At 38.9% G+C, this 26,835-nt stretch overlaps 1 long non-coding RNA gene and 1 pseudogene across 8 annotated transcripts in view; both read right to left on the bottom strand.

Moving 5' to 3' along the window:
* The window catches only part of LOC140603775 (uncharacterized), a 167,309-nt gene that overhangs the window by 78,037 nt on the left and 62,437 nt on the right, over positions 1-26,835 (bottom strand). The window lies entirely within an intron of this gene.
* LOC140604322 (tRNA (cytidine(32)/guanosine(34)-2'-O)-methyltransferase-like) lies at positions 7,756-10,559 on the bottom strand (annotated as a pseudogene).

Here is a 26,835-nt window from a genome sequence, read left to right as displayed (position 1 = left end):
TATTTTTTTTTCAGAGATCTTGATATATATTTTCTTAAATGAATAAATTACTCTTATCTCAATTGGTTTTTTTTTTAGCAAGAAAAAATTAACATGTCCTAATAGAGAAATAAAAAGTTAGTATTGGAAAGTTGATAAATGTAGTAGATTTTATTAGTTTTCATGTATACACTGTCTTCTCTATAAAAAGAATATATAATTCTGTCCCATGGCCACCAGACTTGGTTATTTTAGTTACTTCAGCAAAAGAAATGTAAAAGGAATATAAGCTACAATTAAGCAAAAACTTTAAGAGCCATCAGGTTATTTCATTTTTGTTCTTTTTCCACCTCTTCAAGATTAGTCTGGAATTTCTCCTTCAATTCTGTAAATCTAAAGGAAATACTTGTGAAGCATAAATGCAGTCAATCCATAAGTGATAGCATCAGAGATACAGGCAACTTTTGATATATGTGAGAAATAAATTTTTATTGTGTCAAGCCACTGATGATGGGGGATTATTTGTTACAACAGCATAACCTAGAAAAAGCTGGCCAATACAGAAATAGTCTGGAGTAAGGTACTGCCGTGATAGGCAAGCAAAATAGAGGGCATTGATCTAACGGGTAAAAATTTAAATAAATAAATAAATAAAAACACAAACAGAAAACAAAAAACAAAACAAAACTTATTGAAGGCTAGAAAAATGAGGAAAAAAATATTATGCAGTGATAAACTGATCTGCAATAACTTGGAAGATAATAAATAAAATATCCTGTAGCTTTAGGGAAAGACATTGAAAAACAGAATGCTACTAGATTTACTTAATTGCTTTTAGTTGCATTTGATAAGTTATTGAAAAAATATGAAATCAGAAACAACTGGAACTGTTGGCAGGCAGTTGCCATATGAAACTGTTTTCCCTCTCCTACTAGCCTAAGATCAATTTGAGAAATACTTTGAAAAACAGAGTCCAATGAAGACTCAACATCATGGCGATGTCCAATCCAAGGGTTGGGAAAACATGTCTATATTTGCAACCTCTCAATTCATTAAGGTAGTGTTTATTAAGATATTTCAAGTGATAAAATGGCTCAGAAAAAAGATATAAAAGCCGTGGTTCCCTCATGGAAACATAATAAGCTTGATTTACCTTTAAGCAAATCTAGGAAACTATAAAGATAGGTTTCAAAAAAATTGTACGAGTGGCTTCCTGGAGTAAAATAAATTAAAACAGTTGTAATTCTAAAGGAGCCAACAACCTAAATTAAAAGAGACTGACCATTTGAGGCTTAAACTGTGTTTTGCCACTTCCACCTTCTGTAAACAAAAGTAGAATGAGAAATCTGTTAAGACCCCAAATAAGGCATTTTCTCCAATGCCTCACTTGGATTGTGCAATAGCATCTGGAAAAGAAAGACCATAGAAAAGGAGGAACCTTCCAATAAATGTAGCCAGAGTCAACAAGAACAATGGACTAAGGAGCTAATTCCAAGGAGCAGGAGCTGGATCTAAAAAGACAGGGTTTTATTTTAATATTCTTTCACAGGAGGCCCTCTGATTGTCCACCTAGAGGGTATTATGCTAAGTGAAATAAGTCAGACAGAAAAACAAATACCATATGGTTTCACTTATATGTGGAATCTAAAAAACAAATGATTGTCTACTCGGTATGATTTCAGAATTGCTATGAAAGAATGACTCCTGTATATCACCATATGTTCCCTTCCCAAATGGAAGAGCCCTGTCTGCCTTTATATGTAGCCCACAAATGTGTGACCAGATATTTTTTTGGTCATGTGGTAGAAATTAGCACAATATTTTAGATTGGGTCACTGCTAGTATTGGATGCAAATTTGGTGGGTATTCCTTATAGACAAGATCAGTATAAGTAAGGCTGGGAAACAGCTATTTGAAATGATGAAAGAGAATAGAAATAGTTTCTTATTATTGCTCTTTATTCACTGTCCCCTCTAAAAGAATATTTCACTTTCCTACCCAAATGGTATGAGGCTTAACAATTTCACTGCATTTGCTTTGACCAATGGGATTGTTAGTGATGTAGGCCATATTCAAGCAGATGCTTTTAGAGTGATTATGTGGTTCTGTTGTTATTACTATTATTTGATTTAGTCTCTCTCTCTCTGTCTCTCTTTCTCTCTTTTCCCCCTCTTGAATGGAAACAGCATGTCCAAGATACCAACAGCTCCTTAGCCTGGATCAAACAATGAAGAAAACATATAGAATGTAGAATACAATTATGGCCATCGCAAAGTGAACAGTAATAATATTACAGATAACCTCACAAAGATGATGTTACATGAGTAAGAAAGAAAACTTGATTGTTTTAAGACACTGAGATTTGGGAGTTATTTTTATCACAGCCTAACTTAACAAAAATTGATTAATAATATGTAGGAGTATTGCATTTAATAAGATATACATAGATGTTTCCAAGAGTGAAAAAGAACATTGCCTAATAATGATCTATTCGGGTGTATATAGATTTATCTTACTTATGAATTACTAATATGCAATAATATTTCATTTGTGGATTGCTAATGCATAATAATATAATAATATATAATAGTATTATGTGTTTTGAACAGCCTTGTTATACTTTGTCATTTCCCACATTATGAATCCTGTTCTTCTGGAGTAGAATTCAGGAAACACCCTTTCAATGCAAATGTAAACATATGACTTAATCCTTCCAATCTGATACAACTATATGAAACTTGAATTTGGAATGAAGCAATAATCTATGGAAGCTTCATTCAGGGAAATTGATCTTTAGCAAATTTGGGACAGAAATATTTAATTGTTTATTTATTGTTTTTAGATTTATTTATTTATTCAAGAGAGGCACAGAGAGAAGCAGAGATACAGGCAGAGGAGAAGCAGGCTACCTGCAGGGAGCCTGATTCAGGACTCGATCCCAGGACTCCAGGATCACGACCTGAGGCAAAGACAGATGCTCAATGGTTGAGCTACCCAGGCATCTCCATTTACTTGTTTAGAAATGGCATTTGGGGGCAGCCCCGGAAGCTCAGCGGTTTAGCGCCTGCCTTCAGCCCAGGGCGTGATCCTGGAGTCCCAGGATCGAGTCCCATGTCAGGCTCCCTGCATGGAGCCTACTTCTCTCTCTGCCGCTCTGTGTGTGTGTGTGTGTGTGTGTGTGTGTCATGAATAAATGAAATGTCATGAATAAATAAGTAAAATCTTAAAAAAAAAAAAAAAAGAAATGGCATTTGGTGGGATGTCCTGCATGCAGCCCTGAGTGTAAGCAACTAGACAACAGTGACTGAAAAGATCCTGCCTTGTTGCTGTATATTGTACCTGGTTTCACAGCTTTGGAGTCCATATCTCTTTGTCTTCTAAATGGCCATTAATAAATTATTTTAAAAATTAAGCTAGTAAGGGATGGCTGGGTGGCTCAATTGGTTAAGTATCTGATTTCAGCTCAGGTCATGATCTCAGGGTCCTGGGATCGAGCCCCACAATGGGCTTCACACTCGGTGGGGAGTCTGCTGAGGATTCTCTCTCTTCCTCTCCCTCTGCCTCTCCCCCACATGCTCAAGCTCTCTTTCTCTCAAATAAATAAATAAATAAATAAATAAATAAATAAATAAATAAAAGATTTTATTTATTTATTCATGAGAGACAGAGAGAGAGAGGCAGAGGCATAGGCAGAGGGAGAAACAGGCTCCCTATGGGGAGCCTGATGCAGAACTTGATCCCAGGAGCCTGGGATAATGAATATTTTTTAAAAAATTAAACTAGGAAGAGATAGTTCTGTTGCTTGCAAGCAGGTCTCCAAACAAATACCTATGTAAACAGAGAAATGCTGTACTTTTTTATAATTTGTACATGAGGGGAGAACAATTCATATTCCCAACATAAGCCAAGTTCTCCTGGAACATGACATCCTCTACGACTTTCATAGGTCGAGCTTCAAAGAGAGGAACTTCATTACAGAAGTGGATAGTCTAAATTTCTTCTCATGATTCCTGCACCTCAGCTATAGACTTCTGAAAAGCATCCCTTGTGTCATCTTACACCTGAACATCTTTGTTTCAACACACCACCAAACATACCTTCCCATGCTTGCATGTGTAGAAAATTGGGAAGAATAAAAAAGAAACTCTATCATCTTTCAAAAGAAACCAAATACTACCTGTGTAGAGAGTTTTTCTGATCTCTGTGGGAGAATTTATCACCCTCAAAGCACTGTGTACCTTTCTTGGAGTGTTTATTTTTATTTGCTTGTATTGTTTAATTTCTTCACAGATCTCTACATACACACTACATGGTATGCTCTTATAGAGTCATGATTGAATAATTCTGTAAATTCAGAGCAGCAGTAATATGTTTGTCTTTTATAAGTATTCCAAGGAGTATACAGATAGAAAAGAAATAGTTCTGTATAGAGTAGAACAGATGATAGAAAACAAAATATGCATTTCCTCAAAGTTTGAATTTCTCTTCCTAGGCCATAATAGCAGCAACAAGTTTTGTTCCAACATGATAGGGGAATCTATAGAAAGTGATGAGTTAAAAATGTTTTCAGGAAAGATCAGATCACTGTGATACCTTTAGGGGAGAAAAGACTCAATTTTGATGTGCATGTTTTATTTATTTATTTAATTAATTAATTTATTTATTATTTTTATGTGCATGTTTAGACTCTAGATCACCAAATGACCTAGAATGTATGGAAACGGGAAAGGAGCAAAGTTCAGCTTCTTCCCTAAGTGTGATTCCATCAGTGTTTGATTATGGATTGAACTATTGGTATCATTTTATTTTTTTTTAAGATTTTATTAATTTATTCATGAAAGACACAGAGAAAGAGAGAGGCAGAGACATAGGCAGAGGGAGAAGCAGGCTCCCTGCAGGGAGCCCGATGAGGGACTTATCCCAGGATGATCATGGCCTGAGCCCAAAGCAGGTGCTCAACCACTGAACCACCCAGATGCCCCTATTGGTTTCATTTTAAATACCTAAGCAAGAATACACTCAGACAAGCTTTTCTTTCAACAGGGAGGAAAAGTTGATGTAAAAGGTTCTAATTGCTCAGTGAATCTGGACCATGTGAGGACAGCCCTATGAGTCCAGATAGAGTAAAGTGTGTTATAGTGCGATTCTGTAACTGACATCTTTGTCCCAGGTAACAGAATTCCTCTGCCATATTCTAACGAAATCAATTTCTTCTAACGAAATCAATTTGTTTAAAACTAAAACTTCCAGCATAAATTATTTATTTAAAAATACTAATCCCAGTAACTAGGAAAAGGTGTAGAACATAATAAGTGTTTGATAAAGACTTGCTGAATTGTATTGAATTGCAAATGAATGAATGCCTCTTTACACTCCTCCCACCCCATCGCAAAGGATAAAAAAAAAATTAACCTGCTGCTCTAGTTATTTTATAAACGTAACCATCTTGAACTATCTCTTATATCCCAAGTTAAACTCTATGTTTTTATGATGCCAAAATATTTAATTTGTCAATCAGTCCATCATCTGGTTTGATTCAAACTATTAACTCAATTGACTATATTTTACTGACATTAGTCATGGTCCATAATTCCTTTTGTTGACCTTCTCTCTCTTTTTATTTCTTCAAATTTGGCTTTCTACTCAGATGAGGATATATATCCTTAATGTTTTTTAAACTATTCCTTTTCCAAATCAGTCAGCTTACAAATTCTTGACTTCTATAACGCTAAAATATAAAGATTAAATCTCCTTTAATTTAAACTAAAATCTAACTGTCTAGAACCTAGAACAAACTGGAGAAGGCTTCAGAGTCTCATAATGCAAGCAATTGTTCTTTATACTAAAATTAAATGCAACAAAGAAGAAGCAATGAGTTCTCAGATACCCACAAGGGGGGAAAGAGGGCATTAATTCGTGTGTCTCAATCTGAAATAAAGTAATATTCTTTGGGGGACAATCTTTTTTTGTGAACTTCATTTGTAATTCATCAGCTTGGCAAAATCAAAATGCAACATAAGGGAACAGTCAAATAAGAAAGTTATATATTTTTGGAAAATAAAAGGAGATATTGAAAGAGCCATGATTAATACAGTGATTGAGAAGAAAGAAATTTAATGAAACAGCTGTTCTGGGGGGGTTATGTTTTTTGGTGGTTTTTTGCCTATTCTGGACATAAATATGAAAGTGTACACTCCTGCAAAACAGAGTAATTTTTGCTTTCCCTAGAGTAAAAGAATCTATGTTTATAGTTACATAAAAATAACAAGTAGCGATTCATGTGCTATTATTCAGTTTTAGATCATGAAAGAGATTAATTATCATAAAAATATTCATCCCTTAGTAGTAATATGAAAAACACACCCAGATATAACTGAAATGGAAAAAAAGCTCCAACTACTCTTCATAAATATTTATGAATATTAATTTTTCCAGTCTGCATAAAATAGAATTATACTTCAGTTGTCTATCAACTAAGTAGTGTGTATCTATTCATCTGACAAAAAAAATGTGATTCAGTGGAAATAACAACAGGTTGAGAACAATTAAGTTCATTATGTTCAAATCCTTGCTTCTTCACTGTAAACTTCATTGCATTTGTGTTGATAATTACTGAGCAATACTGCATTTAGAAAATGTACCTATCACTATACCTACACTATATCGATATACACTGAATTATTTTAAAGATTTTATTTATTTATTGAGGGAGGTGGTAGAGGGATAGGGAATCTCAAGCAGATTCCACATTGAGTGCAAAGCCCCACTTGGAGCTCCATCTCATGACCCTAAGCTCTAATCAGGAGTCCAAGGCTAAACCAACTAAGCCACCCAGGAACCTCTCATATTGAATATTTAAGAAAAAAAATGAATCTAAGCACGTGGGTGGCTCAGTGGTTGAGCATCTATCTTTGGCTCAGGTGGTGATCCCCAGGTCCTGGGATGGAGTCCTGCAACAGGTTCCCCACAGGGAGCCTGCTTCTCCCTCTGCCTATGTCTCTGCCCCTCTCTTGTGTCTCTCATGAATAAATAAATAAATTCTTAAAAAAAAAAAAAAAAGAATCTGTTGGAAAGGTTTCACTAAACCATAGAGTCAAAAGCCAATTTTGACTATTTTTATAAAATAATTTGGCCCCAAATCTCTCTTTGGTATAACAAAATACAATGCCTTTTTTTAACATAGAGTTTTTTATTAGTACATCAAAATATAAGATCTTCTATTATTCAAACTAGTGACAAATGTGAACAGCATGTCAAGATGCCTGCAAAAACTATGTCACATAAAAAGTAACTGATTTGTAATACAGGGAAGGTAACAGGCACTGCTTTTACTAATGTGATTTATTGTCAGCATTTGTATTTAGGAGTAAAGCTAAATTTCAGCTCTATTAGTGAGATTTCTGTCATGTTAGTGAAAATGAAGATGCAATATTTTCCCCCAGGTTTACAGATACTCCTGATTTCTATCCAGTTTAAGTTAAGAACCTCTGTTTGGGGGCTAAATTCTAGACACAGTCAGGACATCCCTGGAAAGATTTAGAGAAGAGGCACAAGCTCGCTCAGCGACCCTCTCTACAATGCAGACAGGTGTCTGTGCTGTTGCTTTCCATGCTGTGTTCATAGTGGTTGTTGCAGATTCCCACTCAGGAATTGGATGTTCAGGACCCATTGATGAGATACTTGAGAACAAGTTCATCAATCTAAGTTTTCATTTTCCTGACAGCAAACAGCTTCCGGGTTGTATCAGATTGCCAGCTAACTGGAGGTATTAAGGTATTAAGGGGAACAATTAGTTTCATTGTCTTCCAGCTCAGAGGCCAGCAGGGTGCGGCACTGTGGAGCTACCAGGGGCTGGGGCAACGTGTCCCCTGTGCGGATGGGACAGTCCTAGGGACCATCTCCTTGGCCAGCCACCCTTTCTTCTTCAATGTGCAGGCTTCCTTATATGGTGTCGAGATGGGGGAAGGGATGTGGATGGAGTGGTGGAGTGTACTTGTACTCTGATCCTTCCTCTAGGGCCAGTGGGTAACTGCCTCCCAAACGATAGCTCAGGTCCCTACAGGTCACAAATGGCACAGTGATGTGAGTAGGATCACCTAACTTGCTGAAATAATGGATTGTAAGAGTAGTCCCACAAGAGTTTGGTCCAGAAGGTCAGGTCCAGAAGGAAGCCCTCAGTGGGGTCATAACCCTGACAGACAGTGAAGGCCCCTGTGCTGGAGTGAGGGCTGCTCCTGGGCTTGGCACACAGCACACTGGAGATGAAGAGATGCAGCTGGCTATAGCTCAGGGTCACATCCTGAACTCCAAAGATCTTGGCTATAGAGCAGCCCCTTGGCTGCAAGATGTGTATAGCAATGTTCAGAGGTACTAGGGGGATCTAGGCCTACATATACTTATCCACATCATGGAGCTGGTTACATTGGGAGCCCCATCACACACCATTAGGTCCACAGGGCAGCCCTCAAAGTCTGGATGATCCTGGCAGTGGATGACTGGGTGATGTCCCCTTGGATCTATAATACACCTAGTAATGAAGCCATAGCCTGATGATCCACAGCCTTCAGGAACTCCTCATCCAGTTGTAGCAGCTTGACAGCACTGTGGACATGCCAGCCATCCTCCTTGCCCAGGCAGGTAGTAGACACCTCACTCGTCCAATGTCCATCCCATCTCACATGCTGTTTGCCCAGGGACCTGGCAACAGTAAGCTCAGCTTTTGGAGTGAGGAGAAGGGGATGAAGGAGACTGGTCTGTGAGCTTCTTGAGCCTCAGCGAGGGCACAGACCAGCCAGAAATCGTCAGGCTTCAGGTTGTGTTCTTTGTCAATCTGAGTGCCTGTTGCACATGCCCAAGGCTCCCACAGTGTGGGGAGCCTGTCATCATGGGACCCCAAGGCTCAGGCGCAGCACAGACCCCACCTGATCATAGCACAATGCCTTTTTATTTAAGTTGGAGAGGGAAGAGGAGTGGGAGGAAGGAAATTAACTTTTGACAAATTCCTCCTGTTTGCTAGATATTGTGGTTGCTGTTTCACGGATATTATTTATCTATTCAGCACAAGGCAGACATTATCATGCCAAAATTATATATAAGAAAACTGAGAAGAGATTATGAACATATCAAATGTTTTATAAGTGGCATAATAGAATAATATCATTGAAGTTTCAATGGAGACACCAAGATAAACAGATACTGCGTTCCAAAGTGCCAGACCAAAACAGAAACTCAATATTAGTGGTCTAGACTGTTTTCCCCAAACCAAATTGAGTATATAAAAGTTTGATGGAGTGGAGAGAGAGGATTTAAAGAGACTTATGCCAGCTCTGAGTCATGTAGGAGCCACCATTTCACCGTTGGCCTCGCAAGCGAACGCCCCCTCCCACCAGGTCTCCTTGTAGAGCCTCAGATGAGTTTGGTAGGCATGGTGGGCTGAGCTCTGACTCTTGCTGGAAGGCTGGAGGAAAGGATACATGAGTGAGCAAGCTACATTGCCAGCTAAACTTTGGTCGGGTGTCTCTAGAAAGAAATTGCACTTCCCCTTTGAGGTGGTACAAAAGTATGGCATGCTTCCCATGGACAAGTTTTGTGGCCTTGAGGGAGAGAAAACTAGCCTAGAGCCCTTTTTTTTTTTTTTTTTTCAAACTTCTGTCCAAGAGAGTCTTCTAGAAGGAATATTGTGTTTCCAAAAGTGAAGTACCCATGGTAAGGTCTGCTGAAGAACCAAGGGCTGTGAGGAAACAACCAAAGAACGGGCATCGCCCTCTGAATGGAGGAGCTGCAGCTGGAAATGTTCAGGAAGAATGGTACCTAAAAGCCCACAAAAGCTCAGAGAGAGAAAGTGAGTTCCACACACCTGCGAGACTGGAGAAGAGACAAAGTCATATTCTGAGGGCACAGATCAAAAATCCACTGTTTCTGTTCCCCCTCCTCCCCCAACCCCTAGATTCCTGATTTAGATGGGCAACAGTAGAAGTAGAAGCTAGTTAGTTGAGTGAAGTAGGAAAAGAAAGTGTGACCACACCCTCACTCCCAACACAAGTTGCCAGACACTAGTCCACTCCAGCTGGGAGGGCAGAAAAATTAATCTTCACTGAAGTTCCATATTTTGATGATTTTCTGGGCTTAAAAACCCATATTTAGAAACTGAACTGAGTTTATAATTTGAAGTAATATTGGGATACTCTAGGTGACCTGCAAGATGCGCATTTTCTTTTCCCTCTCTGGTTTCTGAAGAAGTGTTATGACTTCTTTCCTGTCTCACATCACTGCACCGTGCAGATTGACAGATGCCACAGCAGTAAATACCAAGGTGTTTCCGAGACACCCCCACCCCCACCCTAGGGCCACCTAAGTAAATCTTCATACAGCTTGGTTCCCACCAACTGCCAATTATTTGACATAATGTGGGAAGATGTGGGAAGGCCGAGAAACAAAGCCAGCGCCTAAGGGAAGAAGGGAATTTACACAAGGTAAGGTGGTAGGATAAAAAAATGACACTGCTCCCTGAGAAACAGGGAAAGGAAATAAAAGTGCATGTCTTCACCTGCCAAGAAATGCCCAGCGCGCAAATGTCCCATACTGGTGTCAGTCCTAGGTGTCTTTTCCTCAGCTGAGAGGAAAAGAACAAACTGTGGGAGATCCACCAGTGTTAAAAATGTCTTGGCAGCAAAATTGCTTAGATATTGACACACTTGGAAAAGGAATACTCTGGTCTTCTTCTGTTACTTTAGAAAGACTATTCACTTTGTTATTTCTCCAAACCAACAAGCTAGAGGTACACCAGGGGTAACTTGAGAGACTGTTGTGCACCTGCTACGTAGTAAATATTCTGCATTTGTTGAATGAATGAATGAATGAATGAATGAATGAATAGGAATGTAGATCTGTCAATGACCCTAAGAATATTCTTTTTCGGCAGGGGAGGAGCAAGATGGCGGAAGAGTAGGGTCTCCAAATCACCTGTCTCCACCAAATTACCTAGAAAACCTTCCAATCATCCTGAAAATCTATGAATTCGGCCTGAGGTTTAAAGAGAGACCAGCTGGAATGCAACAGTGAGAAGAGTTCGCGCTTCTATCAAGGTAGGAAGACGGGGAAAAAGAAATAAAGGAACAAAGGCCTCCAAGGGGGAGGGGCCCCGCGAGGAGCCGGGCTGAGGCCGGGGCGAGTGTCCCCAGGACAGGAGAGCCCCGTCCCGGAGGAGCAGGAGCTGCACCGACCTTCCCGGGCGGAAAGGGGCTCGTGGGGAGGTGGAGCAGGACCCAGGAGGGCGGGGATGCCCTCGGGTTCCCGGGGACACTAACAGACACCTGCGCCCCGGGGGAGTGCGCCGAGCTCCCTAAGGGCTGCAGCGCGCACGGCGGGACCCGGCGGGACCCGGAGCAGCTGAAGGGGCTCGGGCGGCGGCTCCGCGGAGGGGGCTGCGCGGCCCCGGGAGCAGCTCGGAGGGGCTCGGGCAGAAGAAGAGGCTCCGTGCGGAGGGGGCTGCGCGGTTCCAGGAGCAGCTCGGAGGGGCTCGGGCGGCGGCTCCGCGGAGGGGGCTGCGCGGCCCGGGAGCGCGAATCCAACAGCGCAGGCTCCGGAGCACAGGGCGCCGGGACACAGCCCAGGATCCCGCCTCCCCCGGGACAGGCAGAGGCCGGGAGGGCCCAGGACAGCGAGGACGCTCCTGCCCCAGCTGAGCAGATCAGCGGCCCCGCCCCGGAGCCTCCAGGCCCTGCAGACGGAGTTCCTGCCGGAGCTGAATCCAGGTTTCCAGAGCTGCCCCGCCACTGGGGCTGTTCCTCCTGCGGCCTCACGGGGTAAACAACCCCCCTGAGCCCTGCACCAGGCAGGGGCACAGCAGCTCCCCCAACTGCTAACACCTGAAAACCAGCACAACAGGCCCCTCCCCCAGAACACCAGCTAGACGGACAACTTCCAGGAGAAGCCAAGGGACTTAAAGTACACAGAATCAGAAGATACTCCCCGGTGGTTCTTTTTTTTTTTTTTTTTTTTTTTTTTGGTTTGTTTGTTTGTTTTTTTGTTTTGTTTTGTTTTGTTTTGCTTTTTGATTTGTTTCCTTCCCCCACCCCCTTTTTTTTCTCCTTTCTTTTTCTTTCTCTTTTTCTTCTCTTTTTTTTTTTTCGTTTTTTTTTTCTTCCCTTTTTTTTCTCTTTCTCTTTTCTTTCCTTCTTTCTCTCTTTTTCTCTTTTTCCCAATACAACTTGCTTTTGGCCACTCTGCACTGAGCAAAATGACTAGAAGGAAAACCTCACCTCAAAAGAAAGAATCAGAAACAGACCTCTCTCCCACAGAGTTACAAAATCTGGATTACAATTCAATGTCAGAAAGCCAATTCAGAAGCACTATTATACAGCTACTGGTGGCTCTAGAAAAAAGTATAAAGGACTCAAGAGACTTCATGACTGCAGAATTTAGAGCTAATCAGGCAGAAATTAAAAATCAATTGAATGAGATGCAATCCAAACTAGAAGTCCTAACGACGAGGGTTAACGAGGTGGAAGAACGAGTGAGTGACATAGAAGACAAGTTGATAGCAAAGAGGGAAACTGAGGAAAAAAGAGACAAACAATTAAAAGACCATGAGGATAGATTAAGGGAAATAAACGACAGCCTGAGAAAGAAAAACCTACGTTTAATTGGGGTTCCCGAGGGCGCCAAAAGGGACAGAGGGCCAGAATATGTATTTGAACAAATCCTAGCTGAAAATTTTCCTAATCTGGGAAGGGAAAGAGGCATTCAGATCCAGGAAATAGAGAGATCCCCCCCTAAAATCAATAAAAACCGTTCAACACCTCGACATTTAATAGTAAAGCTTGCAAATTCCAAAGATAAAGAGAAGATCCTTAAAGCAGCAAGAGACAAGAAATCCCTGACTTTTATGGGGAGGAGTATTAGGGTAACAGCAGACCTCTCCACAGAGACCTGGCAGGCCAGAAAGGGCTGGCAGGATATATTCAGGGTCCTAAATGAAAAGAACATGCAACCAAGAATACTTTATCCAGCAAGGCTCTCATTCAAAATGGAAGGAGAGATAAAGAGCTTCCAAGACAGGCAGCAACTAAAAGAATATGTGACCTCCAAACCAGCTCTGCAAGAAATTTTAAGGGGGACTCTTAAAATTCCCCTTTAAGAAGAAGTTCAGTGGAATATTCCACAAAAACAAAGACTGAATAGATATCATGATGACACTAAACTCATATCTCTCAATAGTAACTCTGAAAGTGAACGGGCTTAATGACCCCATCAAAAGGCGCAGGGTTTCAGACTGGATAAAAAAGCAGGACCCATCTATTTGCTGTCTACAAGAGACTCATTTTAGACAGAAGGACACCTACAGCCTGAAAATAAAAGGTTGGAGAACCATTTACCATTCGAATGGTCCTCAAAAGAAAGCAGGGGTAGCCATCCTTATATCAGATAAACTAAAATTTACCCCAAAGACTGTAGTGAGAGATGAAGAGGGACACTATATCATACTTCAAGGATCTATTCAACAAGAGGACTTAACAATCCTCAATATATATGCCCCGAATGTGGGAGCTGCCAAATATATCAATCAATTATTAACCAAAGTGAAGAAATACTTAGATAATAATACACTTATACTTGGTGACTTCAATCTAGCTCTTTCTATACTCGATAGGTCTTCTAAGCACAACATCTCCAAAGAAACGAGAGCTTTAAATGATACACTGGACCAGATGGATTTCACAGATATCTACAGAACTTTACATCCAAACTCAACTGAATACACATTCTTCTCAAGCGCACATGGAACTTTCTCCAGAATAGACCACATATTGGGTCACAAATCGGGTCTGAACCGATACCAAAAGATTGGGATTGTCCCCTGCATATTCTCAGACCATAATGCCTTGAAATTAGAACTAAATCACAACAAGAAGTTTGGAAGGACCTCAAACACGTGGAGGTTAAGGACCATCCTGCTAAAAGATAAAAGGGTCAACCAGGAAATTAAGGAAGAATTAAAAAGATTCATGGAAACTAATGAGAATGAAGATACAACCGTTCAAAATCTTTGGGATGCAGCAAAAGCAGTCCTAAGGGGGAAATACATCGCAATACACGCATCCATTCAAAAACTGGAAAGAACTCAAATACAAAAGCTAACCTTACACATAAAGGAGCTAGAGAAAAAACAGCAAATAGATCCTACACCCAAGAGAAGAAGGGAGTTAATAAAGATTCGAGCAGAACTCAACGAAATCGAGACCAGAAGAACTGTGGAACAGATCAACAAAACCAGGAGTTGGTTCTTTGAAAGAATTAACAAGATAGATAAACCATTAGCCAGTCTTATTAAAAAGAAAAGAGAGAAGACTCAAATTAATAAAATCATGAATGAGAAAGGAGAGATCACTACCAACACCAAGGAAATACAAACGATTTTAAAAACATATTATGAACAGCTATACGCCAATAAATTAGGCAATATAGAAGAAATGGACGCATTCCTGGAAAGCCACAAACTACCAAAACTGGAACAGGAAGAAATAGAAAACCTGAACAGCCCAATAACCAGGGAGGAAATTGAAGCAGTCATCAAAAACCTCCCAAGACACAAGAGTCCAGGGCCAGATGGCTTCCCAGGGGAATTTTATCAAACGTTTAAAGAAGAAACCATACCTATTCTCCTAAAGCTGTTTGGAAAGATAGAAAGAGATGGAGTACTTCCAAATTCGTTCTATGAGGCCAGCATCACCTTAATTCCAAAACCAGACAAAGACCCCACCAAAAAGGAGAATTACAGACCAATATCCCTGATGAACATGGATGCAAAAATTCTCAACAAGATACTGGCCAATAGGATCCAACAATACATTAAAAAAATTATTCACCATGACCAAGTAGGATTTATCCCTGGGACACAAGGCTGATTCAACACCCGTAAAACAATCAATGTGATTCATCATATCAGCAAGAGAAAAACCAAGAACCATATGATCCTCTCATTGGATGCAGAGAAAGCATTTGACAAAATACAGCATCCATTCCTGATCAAAACTCTTCAGAGTGTAGGGATAGAGGGAACATTCCTCGACATCTTAAAAGCCATCTATGAAAAGCCCACAGCAAATATCATTCTCAATGGGGAAGCACTGGGAGCCTTTCCCCTAAGATCAGGAACAAGACAGGGATGTCCACTCTCACCACTGCTGTTCAACATAGTACTGGAAGTCCTAGCCTCAGCAATCAGACAACAAAAAGACATTAAAGGCATTCACATTGGCAAAGAAGAAGTCAAACTCTCCCTCTTCGCCGATGACATGATACTCTACATAGAAAACCCAAAAGTCTCCACCCCAAGATTGCTAGAACTCATACAGCAATTCGGTAGCATGGCAGGATACAAAATCAATGCCCAGAAGTCAGTGGCATTTCTATACACTAACAATGAGACTGAAGAAAGAGAAATTAAGGAGTCAATCCCATTTACAATTGCACCCAAAAGCATAAGATACCTAGGAATAAACCTAACCAAAGATGTAAAGGATCTATACCCTCAAAACTATAGAACACTTCTGAAAGAAATTGAGGAAGACACAAAGAGATGGAAAAATATTCCATGCTCATGGATTGGCAGAATTAATATTGTGAAAATGTCAATGTTACCCAGGGCAATATACACGTTTAATGCAATCCCTATCAAAATACCATGGACTTTCTTCAGAGAGTTAGAACAAATTATTTTAAGATTTGTGTGGAATCAGAAAAGACCCCGAATAGCCAGGGGAATTTTAAAAAAGAAAACCATATCTGGGGGCATCACAATGCCAGATTTCAGGTTGTACTAGAAAGCTGTGGTCATCAAGACAGTGTGGTACTGGCACAAAAACAGACACATAGATCAGTGGAACAGAATAGAGAATCCAGAAGTGGACCCTGAACTTTATGGGCAACTAATATTCGATAAAGGAGGAAAGACTATCCATTGGAAGAAAGACAGTCTCTTCAATAAATGGTGCTGGGAAAATTGGACATCCACATGCAGAAGAATGAAACTAGACCACTCTCTTTCACCATACACAAAGATAAACTCAAAATGGATGAAAGATCTAAATGTGAGACAAGATTCCATCAAAATCCTAGAGGAGAACACAGGCAACACCCTTTTTGAACTTGGCCATAGTAACTTCTTGCAAGATACATCCACGAAGGCAAAAGAAACAAAAGCAAAAATGAACTATTGGGACTTCATCAAGATAAGAAGTTTTTGCACAGCAAAGGATACAGTCAACAAAACTCAAAGACAACCTACAGAATGGGAGAAGATATTTGCAAATGACATATCAGATAAAGGGCTAGTTTCCAAGATCTATAAAGAACTTATTAAACTCAACAGCAAAGAAACAAACAATCCAATCATGAAATGGGCAAAAGACATGAACAGAAATCTCACAGAGGAAGACATAGACATGGCCAACATGCATATGAGAAAATGCTCTGCATCACTTGCCATCAGGGAAATACAAATCAAAACCACAATGAGATACCACCTCACACCAGTGAGAATGGGGAAAATTAACAAGGCAGGAAACAACAAATGTTGGAGAGGATGCGGAGAAAAGGGAACCCTCATACACTGTTGGTGGGAATGTGAACTGGTGCAGCCACTCTGGAAAACTGTGTGGAGGTTCCTCAAACAGTTAAAAATAGACCTGCCCTACGACCCAGCAATTGCACTGCTGGGGATTTACCCCAAAGATACAGATGCAGTGAAACGCCGGGACACCTGCACCCCGATGTTTATAGCAGCAATGGCCACGATAGCCAAACTGTGGAAGGAGCCTCGGTGTCCAACGAAAGATGAATGGATAAAGAAGATGTGGTTTATGTATACAATGGAATATTACTCAGCCATTAGAAATGACAAATACCCACCATTTGCCTCAACGTGGATGGAACTGGAGGGTATTATGCTGAGTGAAGTAAGTCAGTCGGAGAAGGACAAACATTATATGTTCTCATTCATTTGGGGAATATAAATAATAGTGAAAGGGAATATAAGGGAAGGGGGAAGAAATGTGTGGGAAATATCAGAAAGGGAGACAGAACGTAAAGACTGCTAACTCTGGGAAACGAACTAGGGGTGTTGGAAGGGGAGGAGGGCGGGGGGTGGGAGTGAATGGGTGACGGGCACTGGGGGTTATTCTGTATGTTAGTAAATTGAACACCAATAAAAAAAAAAAATATATATATATATATATATATATAAAATAAAAAATAAAAAAAAAATAAAACTTACCACTAATCACAAATAAAGTTTATCACAAAATATAAAAAAAAAAAGAATATTCTTTTTCATTGCAATATAAATAGAGCCTCTAGATTTCTGTTTGGCTGCTGGTTGTTGTTCCGTTGTGGCCTTATTATTCCTGTTCTTGTTTTTCATAGTTTAAAGGACAAAAGAACACACCTGGCCCGTGGCCTTACGATTCTCAGGCTTAAAACAAAAGAAGCAAACGCAAAGCCAACCATGGTGTGGGAAAGAAGGAAACAGTTGAACATGGGAAAATCAGACTACCAGAATCCTAATCAAACTTTCTTTACAAATAATAAGTAGTAGGAGAACCAGAGTAAATCAAGGCATGGGAGCTATGAGAATAACCTCCCCTTCAGATTCCTGTCTGAGGGGAGCCAAAGAGCTAAGCCCCCCAGCAGCAACATTCTGGAAATGCATCAGAGGCCTCCCACAGCTTGCTCCCAGTCTCGACTGGCCACAGGGGTCCCAAAGAAGGCCCTTTACTGGGAGTCATGGGACTATGGGCCGGGTGAATTTCTAAGACTTCCCATTGGCCTTGCTGAACGCTCATAGTACAGACATTGTGGTCTGAGGCTCTTCCTCCCAACCAAACTTTCTTCCTTCAAAGGGTCAGATCAGACAATCTCTCAGCTGACTGAGAGAGCTGGCACTCTTGTGACTTCTCACAGCTCTCTCTTCTCTCCACTCTGGGTTCTCAAAAGTCTGACCTGAACTAGCAACTATGGAGAAGCTAGAGCACTACAAGAGTGTGTGCCCAGGCTACTGCCCAGCGGTAAGGCAAAAAGCTCCTGGCAGCTCTGTAAGAATGAAACCTAGAGTTGCAAAATATTTCTGGAGACAAGTCCACATTTTCTTTGTGTCAAAATCAGGAGTTTTGAATATTGGTTCAAATTTCTTTTAAAAAATCATATGCAAGCCAAACAATACATCCACCATTTCGACTGAACCATTGCCAGCCAGTTCGTAGCTTCCAGTCTATAGCATAATTCCTCACCGGTGTAATTTGTTATCTGCCTCTGCCAGGATTGGCTTTATTTTGCTTTTTGCTATTCTAATTCCCCTGTAGAGGGGAGAGGATTCTAGACATTCAAACAAAGGCAGTTCTCACAAAGCCTTGAGCTGAGTACCTCTCAGGACTTAGAGAACCCTTGAGAGGTGGAGATGCTTGGAGGGACCTGTTGTCTTTAAAGCCACAGAAGCAGAGCGAACACTCATTGTTGTCCCTGAGTTCAAAGACAGCACAGAGACAGCCCTGCCTCCATCAGGGACTGCTTCTGACCTAGCATTTAAATGTGCCTTCAAATGGCCTTTGAAATTTGAGAAGGCCATATAGTACCCCTGCTATAAAGTCTACTTAGCCCGGAAAGCAGGTCTTTAATGGCAATCTCATATCCTCTGGACAGCTACTGTAAGCCTTCTCTGTAAATCACTACTGCTTATGGGCTTAAATTCTATCATGGTCCAGTTAGTCTTCATCAGGATGAAAAGTCTGATTTGCTTAGTTTTCAAATTCAAAGTTTCTGTCTTGTTAGAAGACAAAATCAGTATTTATTTGCCTTCTGCAAATGTTAGGTAATTGGAGGTCCCCGAATGCACATTCATTTTTGTTGTGCAGAGACAGCTACAGAATAGCATTAAAATGGATTTCCAGACTACATTTGTGGTAAGGTTGCAATGACAGACCGGAGTTAGTAAAATTTCCTCTCACTGTCCAAGCTCTGAAACATCCTCGGGCTTCCCTTGTTGTATTATTCAGAGAGAATTCAGCCTTAGGGACTATGAACACAGGCCATGTCATTGCAATCAGTAACAAATGAGTTTTACATTATCTGGTTCTTTCCTACTTTATTCAACGATGCTGTTGAGTGTCATTTGCGCGTGCATCTCTAAATTTCAGAGTTGCCTTGGATGAGGTTTCTGGGACTTTCTAGCTGGTAATAACTGGCAGAACCCCAAAGTGATCCCCTCTTCATTTCTAGCCACTTTGACAAATGCTTTTTTCTCAAAGAAATCCATGCACAACTGCTGACATTTTTTTCCTCTCTCTCTATGGACTTTTAGTCTAGAGTTCAATTCTAAAATACTGTTTTCATAGCCAAAATTCTAGCACAGATTCATATACAAAGAAAACTTATTCTATCCATAGATTAATCATGAGAGATTTAACTCACTGCCCAGCATCCTGGATTGTTATTACAATCCTGCCCATAATAGTTGAGTCCGAGAAGTAAGAAATTATCTCTAGACCAGTGTTCTCATGTTTATAATAAGAGTGTTATACCAAATAATATCTAAGGCCAGGGACAAATCTGGTTTTGTGAGGCATGAAGTGTATACAATTTAGGGACTCTTGATAAGAAAAGAAAACTCAAGATTCAAAAGGTAGATATAAAGGAATGTTAGAAGAAAACAAAACATTTATTTATAGTAAGAAATAACAAACTATTAATTTTAAAAGGATGACCACCAATATCATACACATCACAAAATAGGGGGGAATGAAAAAAACAGTTTTATTACCTGCCTGGCACATATCTACAATACTTTTATCTACCTATTTTGGCTGCATAGTCTTGACTAATTCTTCCTTTGACAACGATTTTATAATATTATTACCTACAGAGAAAAGAGAAACACAATTCAGTCTTTCTTCGATCAGAGCTAATCAAAATCTGTATTGTTTATAGTTCATTATTTCAAAAAATTTCTTTCAGTTTCAACACACATCATTAGTAATCTCATGTAAACATTTAATATGTTAATAAATTTGGGGAAACTTGTATCCAATATTCTTTGTATATGAGCTATAAGATTCAGAAGAATCTTCCATAGAACAGCTTCTGCTTCTCAATTTTTGAAACTTTTTATCTTCTACACTATCCACATGCTCCCAAGCCAGATGCCAAAGACACATTTAAAATGCAGCATTATTTCCAGCACCTTTGAGACATGACCCTGAGTGAGTCAGAAAAAATGGTCAGTAGGAATATTCCTGAAAGCCATTTCTATAATGAGATGGCTAGCAATAATTTAACAATGCCTGGAAGAGACCACAAATCCCATAAATATAGCCCATGAAGCTCAAACTACAATTAAATGTATCTTACTGTTTTCAAATTTTATAAAAAAATATATCACCATGTGACAGTATTCCCGGGATGCTTCCAGGATGTAAGTGAGGAACCCTAATGCTTATACTTAAGGTAAAGCATAAATCCATTTCTAAGACCTTCCTAATTCCAACAATGGTTCTGAAAAATTAAAGCTGCTAAAACTCAACACAATGTGTTTAGCTGAGAAAAAAGGGAGAAAGAATAAAAAGAAGGAAAGGATAAGGAATAGTGAATGCACAGGCATATGGTCTTAATTATTTTGAGATAATGCATTGATTTCAGTCGCGTCTAGTCCATTTCTACTGACCATGAGCAAACAAGAATTGGTTGTAAAGTCCTCTTGTCAGTTAAACTAGGTAAAAGTATAACCTGTCTTGCATTATTTAAGGCCTGAATTGACCCTATTCTGAATATAGTGTGGACATAGCTTACATTTAGTAATTTAATATTATTCACTGGAGTTACTACCTTTAATTCTGATACAAAATTGGGTTTAAAAATAGGCATCCATCTGGCAAAAAGAGTGTCAGTGATTCTTCTTGTCTTTTTTTATTTAGAGTGTTTGCTTGTTTTTTAGTCATTATGGAAACTTACAAGTTTTATGGTAAACTCTGAAATGATCATAGATCTAAAAATAACAAGTATAAACTGAAATGCTTGTCTTTACAGAAACTTTATTAATGAGAAAAGCCCTAGACTCTTATTCATTCATTTAATGAACTTTTATTAATACTTAGAAATAATATATGATGGCAGGCACTGTGCTAGGCAGACGCGTGCATATAATTTGTGACTTTGACAGTCATTTACCAGTTCTCTGACCATGTTGATTTCATTCTTGCCTGTCTGCAAGTCCTCAGAGAGTTGTGGGTGTGGGAGTGAGGAGGTAAAACAATGATGCTTCCTACTGCTGTGTGATCTTCTTTCCATCGAATTATAACAGATACAAAATGCTACAACCTCGAGTAAAAATCTGGCTTTAAATGCCTTCTCTGGGGGCACCTGGATGGCTTACACAGTTAAGCATCTGCTTTTGGCTCAGGTCATGATCCCAGGCTCCTGGGATTGAGCGGGAAACCTGCTTCTTCCTCTCCCTCTGCCTGCTGCTCCCTCTGCTTGTGTTGTCTCTCCCTCTCTCTCTCTGTCAAATAAATAAATAAAATTTTAAAATAAATAAATAAATGCATTCCTTCTCTATTTCCTATTACCTGTGTGAATTAGGCTGATGGTCTTCAAAATGTTTTTACGCTCCCTAAAATGTGCGAAATTTGGCTTGAAGTCTCAAATTTTTGAAATCAAACGTTCGAATAGGTAAAATGTCTGTGATTTGGGATATATTATAAGTATTGATATTGTAAAATAATATGGGTATATCACCCTTTTAAGTGTGTCCAGTAAATCTAAATAACCATAATGCTAGATACTTGCCATCATACATTTTAAAAAACATATAAACAAGATCTTTCTTAATGATTAGTAATTTTACTTCATTTCTTTTCTCCTTGCACCTAATTCCCCTTGCCCTTCACTCACACACACACACACACACAGTATCCTAACATATTTTTATATCTAAAAGTTCACCTTACTATACTTGACATACTAATCATATTCTACAACAAAAATACTTATATATGGGGATCCCTGGGTGGCTCAGCGGTTTAGTGCCTGCCTTTGGTCCAGGGCATGATCCTGGAGTTCCAGGATCGAGTCCCATACTGGGCTCCCTGCATGGAGCCTGCTTCTCCGTCTGCCTGTGTCTCTTCCTTTCTCTCTGTGTCTCTCATGATAAATAAATAGAATCTTTTTAAAAAAAATATGTATATAAATTTAAAACAAACATTTTTGCTTTAATTAAGAAATTTCATCTAGATTCTCTCTTAGTTATCAGTTGTCCACAATTAAAAGAACAAATACATTAAAATTTTGAAATTCAAACAAAAAATAATTTTTAGAATTCTATCTCTTAAAGGTTGTTTTTTTTTTCTGCAATTAGCTCATGTATCCATGGATGAGTATGACTTGTCACTAAAATGAGACAGTTTTCCGTATCATGTCTGTTTTTCTTTTTTTTTTCTTTCTTATTTTTCACTTTTATAGGCATAAATTCTGAAAATAAATTTGTTCTTACCACAAGCTGAATGGGATGCAAGAATTTCTTATTGCAATATCACCCATTTCTTTGAATTTCCCCCAAGTTATATGCCAAAATCCATGTAGTGATCTATCATCTAAAATTATTTTTAATAGTCTCTCAACTGACAACTTAGTTATTTCCTTCTTCAATTTTGTTGAAAGCCAAGAATTGGAAAGTACCTGACCTGTGAAATGATTTGTTATCCAGTCATCAAAGTCATTCACTTTCTTAGTTTCTGGGAAATATACCAAAAAGGTTTTAGTAAGTCTTGTTGAATGACTCTTGGTTTTTCACACAGTGGTACTTTGTTTAACCCAATACCCTCAGGAAGTTTTGAGAATATAAAAATATTGTTATTTTCAATACATTTTGGCAATACTTATTTTTAATAAAATAATTTTGTCTTATCAAATGGCTTAAATATATTTTCCCCCAAACCTTGGCACTACAATTGAACCTGTACAGTTTTTAGAAACTATCCACTATATAATCTTACTGGCCAAGTCTGTCCACATTATCTAACCAATGTATTGATCCAAGACTTAGTGCCTATAAAAAAAAATGTTTCACTTCAGTTATCAATTCAAATAAATTTATTGTGTCCCTATGACCACCAGCTAACTTCTAAATTATGTTCTTAAAACAAATACACAAACTATGGCACTTTGCCATGGTTTTTCTTTTTAAAGACTTTCTTTTTGCTTTATGATCATGAAACTCTCTCTCAAAAACAATGAATATTTGACAATAACCAGGTACATGGTAGACTAACAAAAGTTAGAACATTGACTAATGCTGAGGGACAATGGGTTTATAGAAGTCCTTGAGACTTGCTGGTGTAACTATAAGACTAGTGTAGCCATTACATAGACATTCCCCCCATGAATCAGAATCTCCACTCTCAGATGTATATCCCCAAAACATTATCACCTAAGTGGGACTGCATATGAGGATGATCACAGTCACATTGTGCTGGAGATAAGGAGCTAGGAGCTATATCAGATTGTCACTGGGAAAATAGATAGGTATAATGTGGAAAGGGTCACAGTCCAACAGATGGATCTTAATAGCATTGAGAAAGAAAAGAAAAGAAAAGAAAAGAAAAGAAAAGAAAAGAAAAGAAAAGAAAAGAAAAGAAAAGAAAAGAAAAGAAAAGAAAAGAAAAGAAAGAAAGAAAGAAAGAAAGAAAGAAGAAAAAAGCAGAATAGATAAATTTTATAATACTTATAAAAATGTAAAATACATTAGACAATACATATTTACAGGAACACACAAGAGATGAGAGATATTAAATACATTAGAATTACTGTTACATTACAATTTATTGAATGCTGAAAGGTTGATATTTTATATATTTTACAAATATATATATAAGAGATGATCATCATTAACACTCTGCCTTCAGATACTACTCCACCTGAAATAGGATCAGCATCTACACTTAAGAAAATTCTTTTGTTCTTTCTTGAATCTTTCCAGGTGGGATGATTGAGGAAGAAATTTCCAAGGTAAAATAAATTATCCAAGGGGAAGGAAGTCAGCCCTTCAGGAATGAATGTGGTCTTAGAAGAAAAGAGGGAAGTTAAATTGAAATCAAATCCTCGATGAATAAAAGAGGAAAGACTAAAGGAAGAGCCAGAGAATCTCCCTCTCTCCTCTTCCCCCAACACAGTTTCCTTCTTTCCTTTCATACATTCCCACAACTTGAGGACTTTACCTGGGACCCTTGAGGTAAATACAAATGACTAATAAAGAAAAGAAAAGCTGTTAAATCTTGTTACAGACTGAATGTTTGCCCCCCAACCCCAGTCCTGCCAATTCATATGTTGACATTCCAACCCCTTGTATGCCTCTATTTGGAGATGGGAGCCTCTAAGGGAGTAATTAAGGTAAAATGAGGCATAAGAATGGGGCCTTGATCCAATAGGATGAGTGTCCTTATAGAAGAGACACAGAGAGCTGGTTCTCTGCCTCTGCATTTCTCCTCCACACCCCTCCTCACCCTTGCATACACACACATACACACACATGAAAGCCATATGAGGACAGAAGGCAGGACCAGAAGACAGCCAGCCACCTGCAGGCCAGGAAAAAAGATCTTACTAGAAACTGAATCAGCTGGGACCTGGATCTTGGACTTCTATAGCCTCCAGAACTGTGCAAAAACTACGTCTGTTGTTGAAGTCACCACGTCTGTGCTATTTTGCTATGACAGCCTAAGCAGACTAATAGAAACCTCAAATGTACTCATGGAATTGGAAATTAAAACAGTAACTATACATTTTGAAAAGTTTTAAATAAGAGACGGGTATGAGTCAGAATACTTTTGGAAGAGTCGTTTAGTGATGGATAATTAGATTCCAAATTTTAATTTAATATACAACTCTCTAGCTCCACTTACAATGTAAATGATTTAACTTATATATGTTTTAAGAATAAAAATCATGATGTAACAAACAACAAAGATGCCAGTATTTAGTTATTTTAAAATAGCCTGTTAGGTCAGTAGACCAAAAACATATGGAGCCAATATGGCAATATTATAACCCCTAGTGACTTTAAAATAGGTTATGTAACTTCTCCATCATGGTGAGTAGAAACTGGAGGAGATACAGTCAAATCTGAATCAGTTCATTAGTGCCAATGAAAGACTGAATTCTTCTATTAAAAGTAGAGGGGAGCAGGGCACCTGGGTGGCTCAGTCAGTTAAGGGTTCAATTTTTATCTTAGCTCAGGTCTTGATCTCAGGGTCCTGAGTTTGAGCCCCACATTGGGCTCCATGCCCAGCTTTAAAAGAAAAAAAGAAAAGTAGAGGGGCAAATGGGCAAAAGGTTTGAATAGCTGTTTCACAAAAAGACGTATATGAATGGACAATAGACTCAGAAAAACTGCTTAACACCATTCGTCATCAGGGAAATCCAAGTTTAAGGAAAAAATCACATACCCCAATATACCCACCAGAATGGCCAAGATGAAAGACTGACAATAATAATTTTGGCAAATATGGGAAGCAACTTAAACTCTCAAACATCAAGTGGTATGGCCACTTTGGAAAAATATCTGGTGGTTTCTTTGAAAATGGAACACATACTTCTCCTGTGACTTCTGTGTATCTACCCAAGAGAAGTGAAAGTATACATCTATGAAAATCCTAAGTTTTATTCAAAACAGCCAGGAACTGGATTAATAAGAAAATGGATCAAGACACTGTAGTACATTCACACAATGGAATTCATAGCAACAATAAGCTATGGATTATCAGGGGCGCCTGTATGGCTCAGTTGGTTAAGCATCTGTCTTCAGCTCAGGGCATGATCTCAGGGCCCTAGGATCGAGCCCCACATTGGGCTCCCTGTTCCGTGGGGAGCCTGCTTCTCCCTCTTTCTATGCCTGTTAGTCCACTTGCTTGTGCTCTGTCAATTAAATAAATAAAGTCTTAAAAAAAAAAAAAAAGATATGAGTTACCGAGTTACCGATACAGGTAACAATATAGCTAAATCTCAGAAATGGTACACTAAGTAAAGGAAACCCGGAACAAGAGTAAACATGTATGATTCCATTAATATGAAATTCTAGAATACCAAATAAAAATCTATAATGAAGAAACTAAGAATAGCAGTTGCCCCTTAGGCGGACGAGGGTAAAGCTTGGCTATGAAGGGACACAAAAGCTTTTGCTGGGATGATAAGGTGCTGGGTATAGTTTTTTTATGTGTTGGTCAATATTCACTGCCTATTATAATGATGATTTATACATTTTGCCAAATTTAACTCTTACGTCAGAAAAGCATCTATAAACAAATACCTAAATTTAGTAATAATTTGTGTCCCAAAGTTTTTAGTGATGATGATGATATACTGATGTCTTAAACTTATTTGAAATGCATTTTAAGAAATGGTGTATAGATGTATACAGGCATGGAGGTAAATAGATAACCTGATAAAGCAAATATAGCAATTGGTTAAGATATAGGAGGGAGGATCTAGGGCAAACATGACATAGTATCAATCTGAATGGTGGCACCAGATGGTGTCTTATGTTATTTTTATACTCTTATTTTTTAGTGTACGCTTGAATGTTTTTCAATTATTAATATATTTGCATGAATCTTATGTTACTTATGTAGTATACAGAAAATATTTATGCAGACATGGTATCAGAGATCTTGGATTGCAACGACTCTATAGACTATAGGCCCCATCCTTAAAAGTCCCAAGGTGTCATTTTGGAAATGACCTTAAGTCTTTGGAATCCTGCTATTAACTTCCTAGGTGTGTTGATATATATGCTTAAACAAATCGTAAGACCAGAGT

Source organism: Canis lupus, chromosome 14 (genome assembly GCF_048164855.1).
Source record: "Canis lupus baileyi chromosome 14, mCanLup2.hap1, whole genome shotgun sequence".
NCBI lineage: Eukaryota > Metazoa > Chordata > Mammalia > Carnivora > Canidae > Canis > Canis lupus.
The sequence above is the reverse complement of the archived record's forward strand: the minus strand, read 5'-3'. Positions and strand labels throughout refer to the sequence as shown.